The 24,457-nt window shown below is 42.2% G+C and overlaps 1 long non-coding RNA gene across 1 annotated transcript in view; it reads right to left on the reverse strand.

Annotated features, from left to right (window-relative positions):
- LOC149788403 (uncharacterized) overlaps window positions 1-20,850 on the reverse strand; it is a 55,552-nt gene extending 34,702 nt beyond the window's left edge. Inside the window, exon 1 of the long non-coding RNA XR_016424139.1 lies at window positions 20,587-20,850. This is a non-coding gene — a long non-coding RNA (uncharacterized LOC149788403). The remainder of the gene's footprint in view (window positions 1-20,586) is intronic.
- Between the last annotated feature and the right edge of the window lie 3,607 nt (window positions 20,851-24,457).

Consider the following 24,457-nt stretch of genomic DNA (forward strand, 5'->3'; position numbering starts at 1 on the left):
AACGTACGTGAGCGCTTACAAACACAAACACATAAACTCACACTAGGAAAAAAAGAGTCAGTGTTTATATTCACACTACTATACATAAACACATTGGCAAATCTATTACTATTTCTTTTCTAGAGTATTGGGTAGCCCTGAAAAAGACTGTTTGTTTTTTGAACTCCATGACACCTGGTTAATGATGGCACCTTCCAGGCCTGGCACCACACACAATTCTTCTTCCCCAGTTTCCTTTCACTCTTTTTGGGGGGGGGGGGAGAGCAGAGGCGGGATAAGTGGCTTCAGAATCCCAATCTTCTGTTTCTGGGATTCTGAAATTTCCTCTCTCCTTTTCCACCTCTTCTTTTTTTCTTCTTTCCTCCTATTTCATCCTTCCCTCTTCGACAATGGCCTCTGCGGCCAGTTCATTTAGTATGCGCCTGGCATATTCCAGGTGCATCTGGAGTTCTAGAAGCTTTACAATTCTGGTATTCATTGTCTTGTTAACGAATGAACAGGGTAGCTAGACTGCCAAGCGATTTTCAATTTATAGTGAAAGCGCGGACGTGAAGGAAAATATCCCCTAAGACAAAAGTTATCTCACCTAGATCATGACCAAACAACGCGCGGACCTAAAAGAAACACTCACTCACTTTTTTACTACCCATTACTAATTTAAAAATTTTCATGAATCACTTCAATATACTATCCACATACGCAAAGCAATCAAACCCCAAATCTACTCTCCACGCACGTTAAACACCAGAAAAAAACATGATCATTATCCACACAAACGTACTTGATCTCTTACAATCACAAACACATACACTCACAAAACAAAAGAGTCATTGTTTATATTCACACTACTCTACATACACACATTGGCAAATCGATTGTTATTTCTTTTCTAGAGTATTGGGTAGCCCTGAAAAGGGCTGGTTTTTTTGTTTGCTATGGCGATCTTTTAGTTTCTAAGAATGCGACGTCCTCTGACGATAGACTTTCTGACGATAGGTCTGCTTCTTCGGAAAGAGAAGAAGAACTCTTTGGTGTCGATACGACAATCGACAAAGCCTCTGTCAGGTTCAGGTTCCTGCTGCTGTTGCTGCTCTCTCTGCTGTTTCTGAAGTCTGTACTTCTCTGTCCATTCTTCTTTCTCCCTGTTCACTTCTTCTCTGAAGAGCTCTTCTATCAGGTCTTCAGTGACTTTTAGCATTCTCACATTCTCTATCTCTTCTGGCTTCGGTATCAGACTGTGTCTGACCCTATGCAAATTCACGTAGGCTTCGTTTAGCTTAGCTAGTTTGGAGCACATCTTCATAGGAGGATGAGTCGACAATGGATGGTTAGACTGGAGGCTACCCCGGCTTTAAAGTCAGAGCGCGGACGTGAAGGAAAACATCCCTCCACGGTTTTCGAGCCGGAACGTTCAATGAGTGCCATGAGAGGGATAGCAAGAAGTCAAAGAGCATGAATCAAAATTCTTATAGCCAAACAAAAGACCAAGGCATTTTTTCAAAACACAACATTTTTTTAATCAAAATCACTTAACACTAACAAACAACTCTAACATTTTTAACAATGATCCAACAATATAACATCAAACATTTTGTTTCAAATGACAAACATTTTTTTTTCCAACTCACACATTTTTTTGGACAAGGCTGACAACGTTGTGAATGAAATTGTGATTTCCACTGTAGGCCATTGATGGACACTACGTTTCCTAGCTTGAGACAAAAGATAAGCATAATGGTCACAAAACCATTGATCTACTTTCACATCATTTCTAGAAGAAGAACGAGGATCAAAATGAGTCACTAAATGTTCTAAGGAACAGCCCAGGCTGCGATGATGCAGAAAATACACACAATATTGTCCACACACCAAGGAATCTGTGCCTTGTAATTTCACATTATTGAATCGGGTGGTCTGAGCATTTCTTCTCATAAAGTCAATGATATCGTCTTCCAAAGGGGGCAATCCATACGAATCGAAATATTCCACACATCCTTCTTGAGGATAGTAGACGGCTACCCAGTGGGTTCCTGGGAGATGACTGTCGTCCGTGTTGATGACATAAGCTAGATGGTCTTGAGGTTTGCGATGAGGGAGTTCATCTTTAGCACAGACGACAGGATTCCAAGAAGCCGTGTACGAACTGTGGTTCAAAAGGTAATACAGTTCCCAGGTATCCATGTTTTGTGTGTTTTTTTTTCTTCTTCACAGGTAATAATAAGTCATCAATTCGATCCTGACTTTTTGCTTGAAAATGTCTGACAAATAACCGTTTCTTCGTTTCGTCTCCTCACTCTGATTCAGGAGAGCTTCGATACGATGGATCTCTTGAGTGGTTAATGGTGGACAAGAATGTTCACGCAAGTCTTTATACCACTGATGCAACACGACTTCGTCCGAGATGAGACTCCAAGCTTCGTCCAGATACTCGTCCAATTTTTCTTCTTGACTCAGTATCAGGCATTTATCGTGTTGAATTTGACTGGGATGATCGTTTTGACATCCATAGCAATCTTTCTTGACCAATTCCGTAATTTTTTCGACCAAGTGTTTGGCAAAACAGGAGACTAAATGGGCGTCTTGTTCTGGCCATCTTGACTTCATCATGATAACTTCTTATTCCACAATCTCCTCACATTCCATGTCTAAAGTTTCTCCACTAGGTAGGGAGGGATAACAGTCTTCCATGGTTTCTAATAGTCTAGAATGACTTCTCTCAAACTGTTGATTTCTATCGTATTATCAAATTCTGCATACAGGATGACGTTCACCGTTTCATCAGAGACTCGGTTTGCAAACTGAATTTCCACACGAATCTGACCGGATTTTACAGGGTGGAAATGTCCCTCGTCGCTGCCTTGGTCTGGAGTGAAATCGAAAGCCCACAAAGCATAGCCTCCTGCACAATCTTCGTACGTAATGCCGTGACTGGTATTGGTTCCTAATTGACCGGTAGCTTCGTACAAGGACAAGTACGACCTCAAGTAATTCTTCTTGTCAAAGTTAGGTTCGAAGGGTCGAGTACATAAGGTCTAGCCATCGCGACTGACTTCCATCTTGGACACACCAAAGTGTTGAAAGTAGAAAGGATTTTTATTGGCAGCTCCGTTGTAGGCTGTATTCTTGACGATACCAATGATCAAACGTTTGGGTAACTGTCCTTGGAACAGATGATCTTCGATCATGGATCTTTGCCCCTTGGGAATAGTGAAGGTTTTCACTTCCACGCGTCGTATCGGATACTTGGCGGTCGTTCTGCTCAAAGTCTGACTGATGTCGTTTCCCTCTTTAGGTAACACTTCCACGCGGCGTACGTAGAGTCTGGCTTCTTGGATTTTGGTTTTGTAATCGTCAGCACCAGCCATTAAATGGAAAGCGGTACTGCTACGATTCAGTCTCAGGCGGACATCCATTCCGTTCAGCAAATATTTTTCTTGCAACCACATGTCCAAATGCAAACGATCCATCAGTTCTAAACTTGTATCGACTCCCATGATTCTGTTTCTTCGTTCTTGAAATCCCTCATTTTTTGGTTTAATTTTATCCTTTGTATCAGTTTCGAATGTTTCAAACTCACAAGCTTCGTCAGCTTCCCATACCACACAGGCATTGAGATGGGTGTTCTTGGCGACTATTCCGTACGTCAAGAGATTTTCCAGGTAGGCGCGATAAGGGTAAGTATCCATGCTGCTACTGACTAGTGTGTTATTCAAGTACAAGTCCACTCCACTGAACAAGGAATGCATGAAATTGTTGACGGGAGCTATTGCTTCATCGTCTATAGGACCTCCAGTCTTATCTAGAACTTTGACTTTCAGGTACAAGTAACTGCTATTCAGATCGATGTACTCTTCGGGCTGTCCTTTGATTTCAAACTCGATGGGAGCGGAATCGGTTAATGAGGAGACGGGATGAAATTCCACCCACTGGGATTCTTGCATCGTCATCATGGTGGTTGGCATGGCAAACAGATCCAGTTCCGACTTGGAACAAGCGCAAGATTCTCGGTGCATCATTTTTTTCTGCGTCTCAATACTTTAATAATCGAAAACGTCTAAGTCTCGAACGGTTCTTCTTTTCTTTGTCTTTCTAGCTTTAGAAGTGTGAAGTCTGGTGAAAGGGTGTTTTCTTCGTCGTCTCTTTCTGCCTTGTCCTTGCTGAATGCCTGACTCGGTAGCGTACAGGGCATTTATAGGTGTTTCTCGTCGGCCCAAAAGGTCTTTGCCCGTTTGCAGCAAGACATTTTTGCCTGCCCTCATGAAGGCTTCTTTAGGGTTTTGTTTGTCGATGATGACATTTTGGATAAATTCTTTGCCTTGCGTCAGTGCTGCATCTTTCAAGGCGTGCAATCCTCGTGTCACCATCGGTTTCAACACCGGGGCCACCGAACGAAAGGCCGATTTTAACATATCTCCTAAACCGTGTCCTCGCTGTCGAGCAACGCCTCGGTACACTGGATACATGACTTACGAGTCGTGAGAGAACCGTTTTCGAAAATGGAGTTTCACCGTGACTTTTCCTTTGGTGAATGGAATATTTTGTCCCAGATCTCCTTTTATAGCAATGTTGACCGTGTCCAAATAAGACTTGCTGACAGGCAAATAGTGAGGATGTACAAATTCGCGGTGGACGCGATAAGTGTTTCCACCTTCCTCGTCAGCGTTCGTGACAGAATCCACTTTGAAAGGAATGACACGCAGTAACGGCACGGAGGTGTGTCCCACCACGTTCTACTCCACCACATCGGAGTACACAAACATCAAATTCAGTCCTTGGTTCAGTTCTACCGGGGTACGAAAATACTTGGCAAAAGTATCGTTGTCAGAAATGACTAGTAATTCGCCTTTTTCTTTTTCTACTTTCTTTCTCATCTCCATGTCCCCTCCCAACATGACAAACAATTCAGGACAAAATAAGAAAGACATGATTTTACGCCCCTCAGGAAATTTCATCAGGAAGCGACGAGCTGTTTTGTGGTATTCCAGGGTGACACTTTTATTGACACTCTCCAAAGCTTTCAGAAACACGACATTAAACCTGGAGGCTATGGTGCTGACCAAATGTTGACCACTAAAATAATAGCCTGCGGGAATGAACAAGTGATAGTCGGTCCACTTTGGATTTTTTGTGTTAGGGTTTTTCTTGTCATATTTGCCATGGATATCCAAGTACAGTTGCATTTGCTGGTCATGAACTTCCAACGTAAAAGAATTTTGATTGGGAAGGACATTGAGGACTTGGGTCGGGTGAATGATTTCTACTAAAGCCACTTCCCAATGGGCTTCGTGATCTAATGGGATGGCCTGAGGTAATTTGGCCGTGTAACAGCACAACGTGTTCTTGGGAAACACCTCCATGGAACTGTCACTGGGTAAGGTTAAGTAAAATTGGTTTTGGTGACTCATAATTCCAGAGTTCTGTGGCTGTCCGAGGTGTTACTGGACGTCAGAGGCGTGTCTCCGCTCAAAATGGGGTTATTGTTGTTGTTGGAGTGGTGACTGACACTGGCACTGGACACAAAGTTCCCGTGGTTCCCGTTCGAGGAGAATTTCAGGGAGGGATTGGGAAGCAGGTAACTGATGAAACTGCTTAATAAAATGGTCCACAATTGTTTGTCTCCTTGTTGCAAACTCAAATTGGCGATGGCTGCCCCGATGACACAATACACCACGAAGATTTGGCAGAAAAAGACGATTTGCGTTTTAGGCACACGTTCTCCACACCACACCCACAAAGGTTGTTTTTGCAAATATTGCAGAGAAGAACTAGGTGAAGGAGTGGTCGACGTATCTGCGTCTGTGTGAAAGGACGTGATGGTCACTTCTTTTTATAGTCGATGACTTGCGAAGCGTCGATCCAAGAATCAAAACTGGGTGGATATCCTTTCCAACGTACTTTCACTTCTTTGACACGTCGTTTGCCCACTTTACGGGTTCTGCGTTCGAGAATGCTTTCGATGTCGTACACGTCGTCTTCTTTTTTGGTGACACGTTGTAACTCGGGCAAATAAAACGTTCCTTTGAGTACTTCTGCGTTCATGTCTTCCAATTTATAGACGGTAGGATGACGGCCATGCACTCGTCCAGTGACACGAAACAATTCGGTCGTCCAGTTAGGTAAGAAACCTTTGTCGAAAGTGCGTTTGGTTTTGCCAATGCGTACCCAATCTCCTACGGCCAACTCTCCACTTTTCTTGGGGACAGCCCTCGTCGGGGACGTACCAAACAGGCGCTCAAACACCAACACTTCGTTCTCGGGACTCACTTCTTGCGGGGCACGTCCAATGCTTCGATGGTAAGATTGATTGTACGCTTGCACCAGGTGCGGTAAGATGTCGATGTACTTCAGAGTGTGGTGATGCGTAAAATATTTCCACATGCGTTCTTTCAAAGTGCGTTGAAAACGTTCCACGATGCTGGCTTTGGTTTCAGGATTCTCGGTGGTAAAAAAATGAATGTCACGTTTCTTTAATTCGTTTTGGAAAGCTTGGTTCAGAAATTCGGTACCTTTTTCCGTTTGCCATCGAAGAGGGTGACGACCACTTTGTTTCAACACCCGTTGCGGGGCTCGCACTAACTCGCTGATCGATTTGGAAGTCAAGGGCACGACACAGGCAAATTTGGAAAAGACGTCGATGACACAAAACAAATATTTGTAGCCACGATTGTAGCTGGCCAAATGAGAGACATCGGCTAAATCGGCTTGCCATTGATGATCGATGCCTTCCACTCGTGGGTAGAGCTGTTTCGTCTAAAGCATTCTGGTGAAAGAGTTGCAGTCGTTGCAAGAGTTGACCGTACTTTTGCGATTTTTCTGTTTCGGACAAATCTTGACGATCCATCAAGGACTGCAGTTCGTGTTGTAACTGGGACATCTCGCTCAGATTGGGATTGGGAGGTAAATGTGGGGTGCGTTGTTCTTGCCAACGATGGTATTCCATCCATCGTTTGTAAGGCACTAAAGCTAGTTTTCGTCCTTTCATGGGGATGTCAGGGGTCGATTCTGAGATCTTGGCACTTCAGAGGACCTTTTTATCTTGCTCCCACCAGTCCTCCCAACATGGTTCCCAAGACTCCTTTCAGCAATGGACCTAACAAGAGGGGTAAAATGCCTCCACGTTGGACCAACATCTTCTTCTTTTGACGAATGGGAATTTTCTTTTGAACCATTTGGCGAAGAACGTGACGATGTTTGCCTAAGCATTGTTTCTGGTGTTTGGACAAAGGGATCGTGCCTTTCAAGACGTTCAAACAACATTCGCACACGGTATCGATGACCTCTTTGGAGGCTGATTGAATGAGTTTTTCTCGTAGGGGTGGAGAAGCTTTGGACAGGACAGATAACATGTCCCCATGTTTGACTAAACGAGGACGCAGTCCTTTCCTTTTCTTTCCTTGGGGTTGTTTAGAAGAGGGATGTTTTCTGGAGGGTGACATCTTTGAGTCTTCAGCACCAAAAACACTGATACCCCTACTTAGTCACAGGCCTTTTTTATACTGGAACGCGTCGCCACTGGTTGTCTTTACGGCGTATCAACTTCAGGGCAGGCATGACACGTCGTGCAAGGGTACGCAACGGACTAAATCGAGCCAGTTCTTGCTTGGACAAATCCAGTAAAGTTTGTAACATGCCCGATCTTTCTTGAACTTTGATTTTGGGAGAAGGTACTTTGTGAGCAGCGGCCACTGCCGCTAAATTGGAGGGTCCTGCCACTGGGGAAGATCTTGGGGTTATCAACGGAGAAGTTCTTGGTGTGATTAACGTCTCCAAGTACTCTTCAGTTCTTGGTGACATCAACGGGGAAGTGAATGAACCTGAGGCTACCGGAGACGCGGTCACCGCCTTTGCAGGTCGTGCTTTGCGAGTGTAAGGTTGCGTCCTAGCCGAAGTGCCTCTCTTGCAACTAGTTTTCTTCTGTGGACTTTTCTTTTTCTGGGGATTTTTTCTCTGTTTCTTTTTCTGGGGGCTTCTTTTCTTTTTCCGGGGTGGTGTCTGGTAAGAGGAGGGTCCCGCCACTGGAGAAGTTCTTGGAGACACGGGTCTCCTTGGGGACTTGGTCTTGACACTGTGGCTCTTTTTCTTCTTCTTGGAGCTTCGTTTGACTTTTTTCTTGGGGAGAAGTTTGGGAGCATTAGGATCCCATCTTAAGAGAGAGCGAATGATGACCCCTCCAAGAGTACCGCTCCCTCCAGGTTTCAAAATGATTTGTTTTTTGGTTTGAGTGTCGATGCGAGGATCGGCCAGTTGTGTCAAAGCCACTTTGTTTCGATCAAAAAAGCGTTTGGTTTGATGAGGAATCTGAATGATCCCTTGGAGTAATTGACGTGCCGTCACAGTGAACAATCGTAAGACTTCTTTGAGACTAGCTTCTAAGACACGAGCCCGTATTTGTGGATTTTTTTCTCGACTGATGCCATACAAGGCACGAATCAATTTGACGGGAAGATGCGACTGAAGGGACGTCATGTTCAAACTGTGTGAGACAGATGAAAAGGGTCTGAGGTTTTTATAGATTTTTTTGTGGAGTGAAGTTAAGTTGAGGACGGAGACGTGTACAGGACAGGCCCTCCGTCTTGGTACCAGTGGTGAAACAAGTGGGTACGAAATCGCAAATCATCAGGGGTCGTAGGTTTCAAATCGACGAGTAAATAGGTGTGTGGAGTTTGAGTGGCATCGTCGTACGCCTGAGTCAGCTAAGGCGTTCCTAACTGTTTGGCTAAGACTTGCACTTGCGATTTATCTCGAGGGCTTTTAAACAAGACCACGTAATGCGCATTGAGACTTATGGTGCGATGGGCTTTACTTTGTTGAAACAAATTTTGAGTGATGTAAACGACACTGGCATTACGATGATGTCCTTTGCGCGTGAACCACAGTTTAATTTCTTCTTCGTCTTCTCCTAACATGCCGTCAAAAATGACCAAATGGGTTTGACGGGAGTCAGAGACGATGCCGTCGTCTTCTTTAGGAATGCCTTCCACAAACACGATGGAATCGCCTTGACTTTCTCGCACGAGGCTGTACGCCGATTGCCACTCTTTGTAACACCACACGATGCGTTGAGGTGGACGATCGATCAAATGGTGTTTATGTTCGATCAAACGTTTGACGAATTCGGTTTTGCCTGAACCGCTAGGTCCAGCAATGAGCATGTTAAAGGGATGGCGAAGATACAAAGCCTCCCAACTGGCACGATCTAAGTATTCGTCGATGACTTTGATAGTGGAGGAAGAGGGAGCAGAGACAGCAGAGGTAGCCATAGTGTTAGGAATGTCACTTGTGACACGAAAACAAACAAGACGAGAGTTTATATACTTTTTTCAGGACACGTTTATTGAATGTTTTAAACATGAATACGAAAGACAAAAGTACATAAAAGCCAAAGGCTTAAGTACAACGATAAAAGGCACATCAAAACCATCAACGTGGAATAGAAACAAGTGTCTGTACAACATGTTTTGGGTAATGTTCTGACCAGTTCTATAGGGGGTAAGGTCACACAAGTGTCCTCCCGAAAGGGTCTTTCAGGCCTGTCCACGACAGTCCTGTCGTGGGTGACGGGTTCTTCTGGTACTGTCACTAACACAGGTTGAAAAGTAACTTTTTTCTTTGGACGTTGAAAGGAAGGATCACAACTCTCGAGCATACTGGGCCACTTCTTGGGTCCAAGCCTCAAAATCCCATTTTTTCCAGTCACGGACATCAGTCCAATGGGGGTGTAAGTCACAAGCTACACACACATCGTCATACACGTCTTGGGTAGCTAAAAGTTGACGAGGTCGAGAAGTATCCAGATGAAAACGTAAGGCTTTGAGCAAAAGGAGTCTCTCGTGAACATTTAAAGGCACCACTTTCATGTTAAATGGGGTGGTAAGTACTGTTCGTCAAGAGTCCACAAGGAATCGGCTGGTAAACGAAATCCCAGAAAACAAGTCACTAAGACACACACTATGCGTCGTCCCAAATTGAATGGATACAGTTCTTTTAATAATTGATGGTAATGATCCACGGTTTGAATATGGTCATTGAGTTCCTTCCACGGAATCTGTTCAATTACATGTGACATAAGTCGTGGCATGGCAGCCTGTTTTTATAGTCTCTTTGTTTCGGAAACAATACACGTACTTTCTAGCCAGAGATCTTCGTTCTCCAGGAGGGAATCTAATCCTTGCATACTGTAACCGAAACGTCAGAGTTTGTTTAGAAGTTTCCTCTATGTTGGTAATCCTTTAACTTGTCTTCCTCAATGCGTTGCACTAGGTGATTCTCGAAGTAACCAAAATGATCAACACGTGGATCATCGGGGCCCTGGAAGTATTGAACAAGGTCTGACCACTGAAACAATTTCTGACGAATCAGTTCTCTTATACCATTCAGGTACCAGTGGTTAAAGATCTGGTGACGTAACGGATGCAACTGTTCTTTACGTTTGACTTGTATTTTGACCAGCTCTCGGTAAATGCGTTCTCTCAACTCCACAGGCAAAGCACGAATGTTCTCTTGTAAAGTATCCATGAATAGGTCATACTAAATCCTCTTTCTGACACAAGAAATGTACCGTTTGCACAGACATGGTTTTACTTCAGTGTCGAATTTAAATCGTTTCATCACTAATTTACACATTACAATTCGTTCAGAAGTTTCCTCTTTCACTAAGTTGACATTGCGTAAAAGATGTTGGTAATCCGTTAACTCTTCCTCTGGAAATCGATGCAGTAAGATTACAATGTAGTAGATATAATCATCAATAGCAAACCAATCCTTTTTAAAACCAGGGGATCGTTGATCAGTGTCTGTCCAATGGAACATTTTCAACTGAATCAGTCCTTGTATAGCATTCAGGTACCAGTGGTTCAAACACCGGTGACGTAACGGATGCAATTGTTCTTTACGTTTCACTTGTATTTTGACCAGCTCTCGGTAAATCCTTTCTCTCAACTCCACAGGCAAAGTGCGAATGTTGTTTTGTAAAGTATCCATAAACAGATTATGGTAAGTTACTTCAATGTCTCGGTCCCACTAAGGGTAAGTAATGACAATTCGGTGACCATCGAGCATGTTCTACGTAGGCCGAATCTTGTGGTTCCCAGTGGTGAAGTGACACACCGCAACTGAAGCACTTAACTTTATCTCCTTCGCCCAAGTAGAACAATCCGGCTCTGGCTAATTCTTCGGTGGTCGATCCTCCTAGATACTTAGGCCATTTTCCTTTGAACGATTGAAGACGATTGTCCAAGTCACAGTATTCCGACAAACGCACAGGGAACGAATATTCGTCTTTCACAGGTTCGTTTCGATGAGGGTTTGGTGACATGGACAGGAGTTTGCTCAGGGCTGGATGACATCCGTAGGGGGGTAGACGTGAAGGTGAACATTCACCTTTAAAACGAAACCCAGTAATGTGTCCAAGAGGACGAGTGCATCGCTTTCGCATCCCTCAGGTTTGACACGCACAGCATCACTTTCCATGATAGGGGTAGTGAGAACAAAGTTCCCATGATGCTTTACGGCATCGCTAAGGTCACAGCGTACAGCATCGTTCCCATCGCAAGGCTCACAATCGCATTCCACTTCAGAAGTCCCACACTTAAAGTGTACCTGTCTGAACTTGTTTTGTGTTTGTCTGAAAGTATTCATCTTGTTCGCTTGGTCTTGGTAGTCACAATGAACTATCGATCTTGACCATAGTCCCTTTTTATACTAGTCGCAATGCAGTCTCAAGCTTGTACATCGTTCCTTTTCTATGTCTTGTTTTGGAAGGTACCGTTTCTAAGGTACCGTCATCATTGTACCGTAATGTCATGGGTGGAAAGGCTATAGAAAGGTAAGGGCAGTGCGGAGAACATCGAGTATGTTCCAGAATAGCTGAATCTTTATAGATACATAGATCCATTCGTAACTTCAGTCCGCAAGCGAAACACTGTACTTCGTATCCCAATCCTGACTCAGGTCCCAAGTTGACAAATCCTGTTCTAGCTAAAATATGCGAAGAAGGTAATCCTTTCCTATCCGTAGGCCATGCTTGAAACGTGTCCAATCGACGGGCACAATCACAATAGTCAGGCAAGAAAACCGGAAAATGGTAGGGTTTGAACTTGGAGTTCTCATCGGGTTTCTCACTCGATTCTTGCTGTGGCGAAGTCATCCTTCTGGTGGGTGGCTATTCTCTTACAACCAATGATTTATACCAACATGTCCATACGGCAAAGTAAAGTGGTTGGAGAGTCGCACTCGCTTCTGGTACACGATTTGATAGACTTTTTCCAAGGGTCGACTGACGATGTGGTGAGTAGGTAAACGTACAATCTTGTTGGGTTGATAGGTGGTCACTTTAAAGTGTTCATCTTCTCTAGACTGCAAGGCTTCTTTCAATACGCCAAAGTTGACCACTCGACTGGTACGATAATTCAGAGTCAATCCTTTCACTTTACACGTCATGTGCACTTCTCCTTGTTTGTCCCGGTATTCGTAGCCGTAATTTTTAGCGCCACCACTGGCGAAACTTAGAATCTTGTCTTCGGGATGCTCGTCTGTCCAGGCTCCTAAACGGTCTCCTTCGATGTCAGGGTGCTGTTGACTCGGGTGATGGATGTAAATACAACTGTCCGTGTCAAAGTACAGGACACGATCCCCTAACAGTTCTAAAGCTTCGTACAATTTTAAGCGAGCATGAGCTGTCACGTAAGCCGCAATGATGACATTTCCAAAGTGGTCGTCTTGTACAAAGTCCAGCTCTTCTTCGTAATTGACCAAGATCAAATCCTCTCGAACGACGTCCACATGTTTCATGTATTTGGTTTTGTCGTGAATCATCTGAAAGTAGCGGGAAGGTTCTGTCAAATATTCCGTCTTGGTTAAACACGGGCGTTGTGCCATTTTACCCCACAAACAATTTAACGATCGCCTGCCTTCGTTTTTCTCGATGTGGTCTAAAGGGATGCCTTCTTGCTCATAGTATTTCTCTTTGAATGTCTTTTGGTCTTCGGGAGTGTGACACCAGGACGGATAGCCACTGGCTTCTTGCTTCAGTTTCAAAAAGGCATCCACGTAGTCGGCGAAAATGCCCTTCTGAGTGGGGTCACCTTTGTGGTATTGTTGTGTCTTGGGAAAATGACAAATTTCGTACACTTCTAACAGTTGGTATCCCATGTCCAGAGCTTTGGACAATTCTACGCTGACCCACGTCTCCGTCATGGCCCGTTCTTCCTGGGTGTGATGGCAAGGTTGATCTTGGTTGCACGTTTCTGCACAAGTACGGCACAAAGGAAACATCAGTTTGCCTTGGCAATGGTGAGGTAACACGGGATGGTACAAGTCCGTGGGAGGCAAAACTTTACACTTGATCAGACCTTCGTATTGTCGAATGTTTTTCAGGTCAATGTGTTCAATCAACATTAGTGGGTGCCCTACAGGAAAGCGACAATATTTGCACACATAGGGATACAGCGAACACACGTCCAAGTATTTCATTTCTTCTCCTTTCTCTTCGTCGGCTTGGTACAGCAAACAGGTGGCATTGGTCCTTCCTCCGTACAAACTATCCCTTGGGTTCAGCGGGTCCATGAACTGATAACTTTCCATGAGGCGTTTAAACTCGGGATCGGTTTTCAAACGGTGATCGTACTCGTGTTCCCACATTTCCACCACTTGGTATCCTTCCTGTTCTAACTTTAGACGTCGCTGACAAGTGTCGTGGTACAAGTCTTCCATGGTTCGTTGTAAAAACTGATTTTTAGTGTCGCGGTCAGGGTAACAGACGGGACATCCGTGAAATAAGCAACTGTTAAACTCGTACACGATCTTGGGGTTTTCTAAGTCCCAGCCATCGACCGAATGCCTTCCGATGGTCTTTTCACCTCCTCCGTTGCCGGCATGCTGAATCCATTTGTCTTCCTTGTCGCACAAGTAATGTAACCAGCGTAGGGCTTTGGCCGAGTATTGACGTTTGACATAGTTGGCCGTTTGAGGACTGATGACAGCCACGGTGTTTTCAGGCATGAATCGTTGCCGGTACACTAAGGAATACGCTTTGGCAATAGAGCAAGCTTCTTTCAAAGGATCGACCCCTCCGTGTTCCATGAACAGTTCTCGAAAGTTTCCACAGCATCGCCGTAAAATGTCCACGTCGGAACGACAATACTTTAGCATTTCTTCACGAAAGTCGAAAGGGTCGGAGGCGTGAGCCTGGTACCAAGCGTAGAAAGCTTCTCGTTGTTCGGTACGCATGTTGTCGGGGTCGTAATAGTAAGCCTCAGGCAAATGGGGTAGAACGACGTGTTGATTGACTTCCGTATTGAAAAAGTGTGGAAAGTACCCTTTAGCCATTTCTGTCATTCCAAACGTTTTAGGCATTCGACTCAAAGGCATGGCTAAGTAACTCATCGAATCTTTAATCTGCACTTGTACCACTCGCATGAAAATGATTTTGGCTCCGTTCAAAGTGACTTTAGGACGTTCGGTGCCATGTTCCGTATAGTACCTCAAAAGAAACTGTCCATCGTATCCTGAGAAATTGTGAGCCATCACTGTGGCATGACGATGACAATCTCCGTAACGTTCGATGTCCTCTTGGCTCCACGTCTTGTCGATGGGGTCTAAGACCCATTGGGCAAAATCGGCTAGCGTGTTCGGTCCTCGAAAGATTTTTCACGCCCTCCAGGAATCTTGCTGCAGTGAGGGCAATGACTGAAGATAGGTTCTTGAATGCACTTCTCGCACGCACGATGAGCCACGCAGAAATTAGGAATGTGAAAGCCGGTCTCTTACATGCATTCGAAATCGAAAACGATGAAATTGCCTCTCTTCTTGTGACCATTTTCTTTCTCTGGTGGGGTTGGTATTTTTGCACGTAGCATTGGTGTTCCAAGTCCACGATGTGGTGACAAATGTGACATTTTTTTTTCCTGAACATACGTGTGCCTTGGTACTGTTGGTACGTATGCCTTGTCCACACGCGGGGCACAATCTAAGCAGTTGACAAGCGCATTTCTTCTGTGAACCTTGTGTTTTCAAATGTTGTTGGTAACAGGCAGGGCTGACAAACGTGCGCAGACAAGCAGGACAATGCACTGGTTCTTGCCCTTCGCCCAGACAGGGTGGAGAGGCCAAACATCCTGAGCATTTCGATCCACAATGCTTGTGTTGCTCTCGATTGTTATAGTCATAGTCACATTTCACACAGTAATAACCGTATCCCAGGAATCCTGTGATACTGGTAATGGTATCGAAATGGTCATCGTGATAATAGACATGAATGTATTTTCCATCTTTAAAATCTTGGCCTCGAAACAACAGAGGTCCGTGCACTTCTTGAGGGTGCACTTTCATGGTGTAGAGTGGAGCTAGGACATCTTGCAATTTTTGCATTTCAGGAATGCCACAGGGTTTGTCTTTGGGCAAGTCGGCTTGTTGCAACAGGAGTTCTCCTTCGTTTCCTTGTTTGGCTCGGTCAGATTGTTCAATAGTTTTCCAGGTTCTTTTCCATTCTACCGTGTCGTTCTTGTTGGCATAGGTTCGTCTCACCACGATGGCACGGGCTAAACACATCTGGTCTTGAGAATTGTGAATTTGGACGAGGCTACGCTTAATGCTGCGAAGCTCGTTCACCAATAACATCTTTCTGCGTCCAGTCCCTTGAGGAGGAGAGACGTGGGTCATGTCCAGTGTGGCTTTTCCATCGGTGATGTCAAACTGGTCATTTGATTGTTGTACGTATTGAATTTTGTCCATGACTTTGGAAGCGGTCAATTCTGCAGGGCTGCTAAACTCGATCCAAACAGGGGATTTCAAACCGTCGTGTTGTATGGAAAGTCTCAAACGATCGTCTTCTTTGGGTTGACATTGTCGCTTGAGTGTGGTAAGTAAAGAATCCCACATCTCGATGATGAACCCTTCTGCTTTCTCTAACGGTACTTCGGACTTGAAATCTTTAAACTTCACCGTGTATTTGTAAGCCGTAGTTCTAAATTTTCTAGAGGGACGCTTTTCTGTCTCTCGAATGTCATAGTACTTTTCAGGGTTGACTAAGGGTGATGAACTTTGTTTTGAGGGTTCGGATTCTGGTTCACTCATGTCCTCTTCAAAATCGCTGGCATGAATTTGTGCCAAGACTTCAGCCCTGGTACGAGGCGATAGATCACGTTTCTGCCTCTTACTTTCTCCTTCTTTCTTCTCAAATGAATTGGATCGTTTCATCTTGATAGCAAAAAGTCAAATGACTAAAGTTTAAACACCATGAACTAATTTATAGTCATGGCAGACCAGCGTGTATAAAACGGTGTGTGTCTTGTCCTTTCACTATTCATTTCACTCTCACACTGAGCACAACGATGGAAGAGACTAGACAGATCTAACATTTCATCAGAGCTTTGGGAGGAGTCATTAGAAAATTCTCTTCAGACCAGCCGACGGACTACTCTCCTTCCTTTCGAGATAAAATTCAAGATACTTGCTATATCTGTCAGAAGAAAGGGCATTGGTCTTCAGAGTGTCCAGACCGTCAAAAAAGAAAAAAGGGGTTAGAAAAGACAAAAGTCAAGATACCTGTTATTATTGTAAAGAAAAAGGACATTGGTCTCCAGATTGCCCAAAAAAGAAACAAGAGGAGTCAGAAGAAGAGAGGGATTCTTCAGAGAAAGAAGAAGAGGAAGAAGAAGAGGAAGAAAGCAGACAGGTGAGAAAAAAAGAAAGAGGAGAAGAAAAGAAGAAGGGAAGAAAGTGAGAAGGAAGAGGAGGAGGAAAAGACTGTGACTGTGAAGAAATTGAAAAAAACAGAGAGACTAAACAATGAGAGAGAAGAAGTGTATGAACTTTTAAAAGTGTTCTGTTGTGAATTGTGAATTGAATTGTAAATATTTATAAAAGAATAAATTAGGTATAAAAAGGTAAGTGTCTTTGGGTTTTGATTTTAAAATAAGAACGTACACTCACACATTCATACACAAGTACTATAGGGTAAAATGTTGTGCTTTTTTTGGGTTATTGGCAATTGAAAGTCTATCTCTTTTCAAGAGACGTGGGTGGCCCTGAAAAGGGCCTTTGGTTTTTGGTGCTGGGGTGGGTTTAAGCAATCAACTTTAACTGTCTTAAGCCTTTGCCACGGCCAAGGCCTACTTCTGGACTGCGTACTGTTGATGATGATGATTTGGTTGAAATCACTAAGGGTGGCACGGTAGGCTTAGTCACAGGGTTGGAGTGTTTAGCTCGGGAAGGTCGCATTCTCTTCGGTCGTAATAAAGAAGTCTGATACATTTGTTTCAGACTTCTTAACTCCGCTAAAATGTCTAACAGTACCGTGACCGTTTCATTTTCACACCCTTGTTTCTTTGCTTCTTCTTCTTCTTCTTCTTCTTTTTTTTTTTCTTACCTCTTCTTCTTGCTGTTGTTGCTGTAGGAGAAAAGCTCGTTCCGCTTCCTTTTGCTGTTGTATAAATTTCTCCAATTCTTCTTTCTGTCTCTGTCTAAATTTCTCCACGTGCGGTAATGAAGGTTCTGGAACAAATTCTTGCGAGGTAAGAAAATCCACAAAATCCCAATTCACCTCTTCTGAAAGTAAGTCCGGGTTCCCTTGGGTGGTCTCCATTGCTGGTGCACCCCAATTGATCGTTTTCTGAGTTTCCGTCATGTTGAATAACTGTCGCATAGATTGACAGCGCACAGGCGCTAGCGAATCTATATAGACCACGTGACGACACAGACTGTTCTCTTCGGATTGGATGCGGGCTGACTGAATTTTGTAACGCGTGTTTGGATTGGTCAATGAACTCAATCGTTTCAATCCTTCCTCTACATATAAATAAGCGCAGTTCACTGCATTGATTCACCTGTTCTCGGCGCCTCAAGATGTGGACCACAGTCGAATCATCAACCCTTGTTTCTTCGATGATGTTCAGGACGGACATACTAATGTATGTCCGATCCAAGTGGACAGTTGTCCACAAGTCAGACACCAGTCTGTGGATATGAAGAGTCTATGTGAAAAGACAAGGATGCCTCAAGAGGACTCTGATTTATGGCCCTGCAGTAAGACGCAGATTGAGGACAAGAAGATGCCGCAGATGCCCTTTATGTTAAGGGCATATTAACATAAATCCAAAGGCCCTTTTCAGGGCCACTCCAATCTCTCGAAAAGAGATAGACTTTCAATTGCCTACCCCATTTTTAATTCTTTTTTACAAAAACAAAAAAATAGAGACCCATCAGGTCGGGACCTTATTAAAATAGGGTCCCGACCCTATTCCATTTTCCCTTGACGCTAGACAGTCCCACGATTTATTCCCCATGTTAAATTCCCTTGACGCTAAATTGTCCCAGGGTTTTTCTCCATGTTAAATTTACATAGACGCTATATGTTCCCAGGGGTGTTTTTAATGGTAAGTCCCATTGACGCTCTAGTATCCCCATTCACTACTAACAAACGCTTTGATTACTACAAGAGTGATGAAGATAATTACAACTATGAGGATAATTGTGATGCTGCCGAACGAGATAATGACACTGTCTGAAAATCAGGAGAATATCAGCAGCCTTATAATCTAATTAAAATGGAGGTCAACAAAATAACGGAGATCTGACAGGCACCGATAATAAATTGTTCTGCTGACCTTTGGCATTTCCTGTCAACCTATTTTCAGTAGTGGATCAGTCAAGACAGGTACATTTTGTGTTAGTGATAGTTATCCTTGGCTAAAACATGATCCTAATGATGTTCATCATTTTCAGCAGTACATAGCTGTAATTCGATTGGCGGAGCAAAGGGCCAACATATCAGGACAGCGTTTCCATGCCGATACATAGATCTCGATTTCAGTCCGACTAGACATCCACCATAATTATGATTGGTTTAACGTTCGGGATTATAGACAAAAACTATATAGCTACAAAATTTAGCATTCAAAGAGAAGTTCCTCATTAAATTTCCAGATTGTAATAAAGGAGATGAAATAGGAATTGCACTGATACACGTATTTTGTTATTGCCGGAATGCACACGACAGAAGTGTTTACATAGGCTGCAAACAGTTATGCGAGAATGGTGCCTGGATTTCATCAGTCAACAGACCGGCGGACGAAACACGAGTATTACTGCCTAGTAAACCTACAGTCTAGGGGAATGGTTACAACAGATCTACCCCAATACATCCGGTTCCAAGCTTTCTTTCAAATCACACTCTTTGTATCTAAATTCATATCTTTAAAGGAAAGAGAAGTAAGATTTATATCAATCTAGAAGACCCATTTGAAGATCAGCTTAGTTTTATCTAATATTAATAACCAGTTGCAATACAACAGCATTCTTCTTTGAAAGGCATCCAAACAGAATATGTATATGGGAGATCTTGTAATATGTGAGGTAACTTGTAAAAGGGATTCTTGTGACGGTAAACGCGTCATCAATTTTCTAGATTTCCAATACCTGACAACTTTCCACAATCCAGTGCAACAATATACAGGTAACCCGTCAGCAAATGATGGCATCGTATTCAAGCGGTGCTATGATAGTGTAAGAAGCCAAAGGGATCTCTACCGAGCGAATCCAACCCTCGCGTGAATTCTGTTAGAGGTCACCTGATTTTCCATTATTTTCAAGGACTTCTCGACAATAACCGTTGTCTTCTGGACATTCTAACAACGCGTCAAGACAATAAATAATCTTTCTCTAATGAATGAATGACAACAAATATCATAATTTTCACATTTGTATCACAACTTCACAACTGCATGGTTTCTCCTTATTATATATCTGTAACGTAGCGCCAGTACTTCACGCCATGAAAATAGAAATACAACTCAAACACCAAATCCATGGAACTACTTTCCAACTCTATACCTAGGTCAGTCAAAAAATTATTTTGAGCCTCGTTTTACACATAATTCTATAACATATTTACCATCAAGTAACAATAACAGTAGTCTCCAGATAATGGAACAATGCCATCTCAATTATTCCATTGTATAAAATATCAATCCTTATCATATATAGTTCACAATCATTCAACATAATTAGATTTTACTAGGAACTACTTGCGACAAGCTTACTTCTGCTGCTTTGACCTGAACTCACTACGAGACTAAACAGATGCAATCTTGAACACTGCACTCTGTGACGTTTGCCCCTAGAAACTGACTAATAACTCAGGCTGAAGAATATTTGCCCAACACCGACTTCTCACTAAAATAATTATTAAAATTATTCACACACTTGTTGAGTGCTTTTACCATACTGTTACCTTTTCCCAAATTTTATAAATATTAAATTGTTTTGTGTCTCTTTGAATATTGCTTTTGTTTAAGATACATTGCTTCATGCCAGTCATAACTTCTATTCTTTTCATAATTATATATGTGAATCTACTTGTTGTTAGGTGCACAATAGTTACTTACTTGAAGCAAGTGTGTTTGTAATATATTGTAAACGTCTAAAATACAATATTTCTTAAACCACTGGACTGAAAGGCAAAATTTTTTTTAAACAACCATGCATCACGTTACGGCTACGAATATCCAGTAATTTAAACTCTAAAGTTCTTACTATTACCATAATCGGCAGTTTTAGTTCTGTCATCTACTGTTCAAGATAAATACATACATTTGGACTTCGATGTATCCAAGCAGCAACGCACTCGTGTTGTAGATCAGCGATTCCGGTGTTCCATCCAAGTCGTACAAGTCGTACAAGAGTTCATTATCGCCTATGCAAGATAACTGCTCGTGTTTACGATTGAGAAGCTGGTTATATGTGCTGTAAACCATTTGGTGCAATCAACCTTAATTTAACAAATGTAAATATATATAAACATATAACGAGGCGACGGGGTAGGGGTGATAGAAGTCACAAAGATAAAAATCCACTTGCATCTTTACCATGTTTCCGAGTAATCAGATGACGCCGTCATACGCAATATTACGCAAACACCGGACGTGCAACAACTATATAACGCAACAAGATTTAAAAAAAAAAAATCGAGGCTGTTTTCTTTCATGTAGTCTGCCAGTTGGCTGCACATTATCACCGCCATCATCCAGATTTCTGTCACATAAATCCGTTTCTTATTACTTTACATGTTGTAATTGACAGACATAAATGCCTTAGAGTATCACTCACGAACAAAATGTTATCATTTTCCTGTTTTCTGCACAAAGAATTTGCAGAATTTGCTATAATTAGACTCTGTTTGAGCACAACATACCATACGGCATATTTTACATTTGAATTGCTGTCGAAACGTTCGTGCGATATATAAAGTAACATAAATAAAACCCCAAGCAAAACAGCTGCTTATGAAGTATAAATCTGTTTTTAAAAAAGGAATTGAAAATTTTACGGTAGAACAGATATCGCACCTTCTGTACCTTATTATAGTGGCTACAATAACAATCGGTGGGAAGCATTGTATTTTGTTTGTTTTGATGCTGTTTATTTTTTCGTTCGACAAAACTTGTTTTTACATTTCCTTTACCTGTAAGGGGAAAATGTTGATACTTACTCGTTCAGCCGGAAGGGACACAAATCGGTACTGGTACTGTAACAGGACGTGCGAAAATATTTCCCCCAAATTGCAACTGTGAGCAAAGTAAAGAAAACGCAAAGAAATATATTTAGTCAATCCATATTTGTTGCGTGTATACTTAGACTATATGTGTTTAATTGCCTCCTCTGGTGCGATACCTCGTATTTTTTAAACTGCGTTAAGTCGTCATTTTGGCACAAAGTTTTGGGGTTGAGACGTTTAATCAGCCCTTTTCATTTGAATTATACGGGCACGTCTTTCAAAATAGAAACCATTTATTTCATTCAATGAAATGGGATCTGAAACCGTAAACATATTTCTCTCAGTGGTTGTATACTTTAGGTATCTTTTCTTACACGCAAGATTCCACAGTTCTTGATAGCAACATGATTTACAATTTTTATCTGAATCATCGATGTGGAAATTAGGGACGTTGATATAGAGAAATGATAAAAAAAGGAACATAAAGAAATAAAATGGGATGGAGCAATGTAAACGTTGTATGCTTGGTTCATGACAGGTGTGTATATAACACGTTTGCTGTCCTTCCCTCCAGGAACTATTTCATTATAAAACATAAGCATGCTTAACAAATGTATTCATACGCCAATGCCTTCAAACATTCATCTGATGGATGAGACCAGAGAGAAAGGTCAGGTCAACGCCTAATCTTCAATTACCGCATTTCTTGCATAAAAAGGTGCAATTTGAAGCATGTCGTCACTTCCAGAAATATGTGCTGGGATGGAGAACTTTCTAGAATCACACGACTAGTATCCAACTGGAACATGTTCAGGTCGTTCCGCCACTGATAGCAACATCACCTAGGAAAGACAACAGCAGCAGCCATTGCATATACACGTACAATGTTTACAAAGTAAAGACATGTACAAATCATTCGCAACCACAGCTTTCAACAAAGAAGACTCGATTGAGATGATTCATTCTTGGTCGAAACATTCCCACGTTTGCTTTATCAAGGATGAACTCATCTGAGATTTATCCTTTGCAGAACTTGTGAAAATAATTATATGATATTGACACAACGTTTTCGACATAGATCTGTTTTTCCTAGTGTTCTTCAGCGCGTGACTGAAATATCTGCCTTTCATCCAGCGATTTCACCTTTATTATTTGCTATTTTCACTATATTGAAATAGTTTCCAGTATTGAATTTTGTCGAACATCCATAAGCTGCTCCAACTGGATTATTAACATTGCTGTTCCCCGTAACAATCCCCATGTTTGCTCATGTAGGTTGTTGTGAATGTCCCGAAAAATCAACTAGAAAAAAGGAGTTTTTCTCCTAAAACCATATCATAACTTCAGAACAATTTTGAGAAGCTATTTCATTGGCTAACGAAACGAGGTGATGTCTTAAATATGTGTAATGATCTGGTGAAGTCATACACATGCGCACTTTTATTGGGTGGTGGAGACACGTTTATTTGACAGTGTTTTTAAATTATTTCCTTTTAAGTTTTAATTTTATCTGGGTATGAACGAAAGCAGAACAAATATCTATAAACATTTGAGAGAGGGACAGAGGTAAATACTTTTACTTCATCAAGGTTTTAACGACGCGAATTATATCGATACCATAGATCAATTAAATATTTGACGAGACCCTTTTATGGTGACGCTCTCCTCATGGTCTGGTTGAAAGAGACTGCAAGAATGAATGGCCAGGTTACTGCAAAGACTGAAATTTTCGACATATTAATCAACGCATTACATGCATGTGTTTTTGTTTGTTATTTTGTTTGCTGCTGTTTTTTTCCATTGCAGAACGGCCGGAAATGTTTCGGTCTTTGTATCTTATGAAATACAATTTCGATCTTGAAGACAACGGTGTGAAGTTATAATCCTGCCCAGTACCTCTATGGCGGAGGCAGGATACTAAAATTGATCGCTCGCATATGTCTTCGTGTGTGTGTGCGCGTGCGTGCGCGTGTGTGTGTGTGTGTGTGTGTGTGCTAAAGAACTCGAGGACCGTAGAATACAATCGAAGAAAAGATGACAAGAGCATTCTGGGTGATACAATGAGGAAATTGCTTCTTTGTCGACAATGGTATGAGCATCGCTGTGATCAACATCACAATAATACAAACACAAACTGCAGTAGAAAATACTTTTAATCTAACACCACAGATAAGAATATTATTCCTAACTTGTATATATCGATCATAGGGGCCACTAATTTGAAATCGTGTGAAACTGAACTTATTCAATATCAGAAAATATACTTGATATTTCTCTTAGAATGTTAAATTTGTCTTCCGTTGATTGTGTACATAATTGTGTGCACAGTGTTGTTCAGGGAAGGAAAGAAAGGAAGTTCAAACAATACAAAAAATAAACCGGAAGTATGCAGATAGTTTCATAGGGGACCGAACCCAGGGAATCCAAGGTACCAAGTAAGTGGCTTAGCTTTGTAATATCCATTCAGTGTCCCGATTTTAAAATATAACAGTAATTTGACGAACAAAATTTAACGGTTTAAACTTTTCATATGAGTATTTATTTGGGTTTAGTGGACGAAGTAATGTACCTACATCATATATAGACGAATTATCAGATTCGTACCAATTGTACAGATCATGGCGATCGCTGTACCGATGTTCGTGAGTAACAGGTCTTAATTAGCATTCTAATCATTCTAAAGGTCAAACTAGAAGGTCACCTTGGTCGAGATTTACCATGCATGCAAAGATTCGTCTCAGTAAGAAGTCCCGAATAAGAAGTACATATGGTAACTGTTGACTGATGTAAAGGCATAAAATATGTTTTTCTCAAAGTAATTTGCCTTCTTATAGTAGTAAATATACAGTGAATCACTGTAGAGCTATCGGTCATGACACCGTATGTGACAGAAATAACCCTATCCGGATCAACATAGGTCTGCATTCCGCACTGACGGAAAAACGGAATGTTTTTCACTTATATGTA

Source organism: Sinohyriopsis cumingii, chromosome 11 (assembly GCF_028554795.1).
Source record: "Sinohyriopsis cumingii isolate HCF-2022 chromosome 11, ASM2855479v2, whole genome shotgun sequence".
Lineage (NCBI taxonomy): Eukaryota > Metazoa > Mollusca > Bivalvia > Unionida > Unionidae > Sinohyriopsis > Sinohyriopsis cumingii.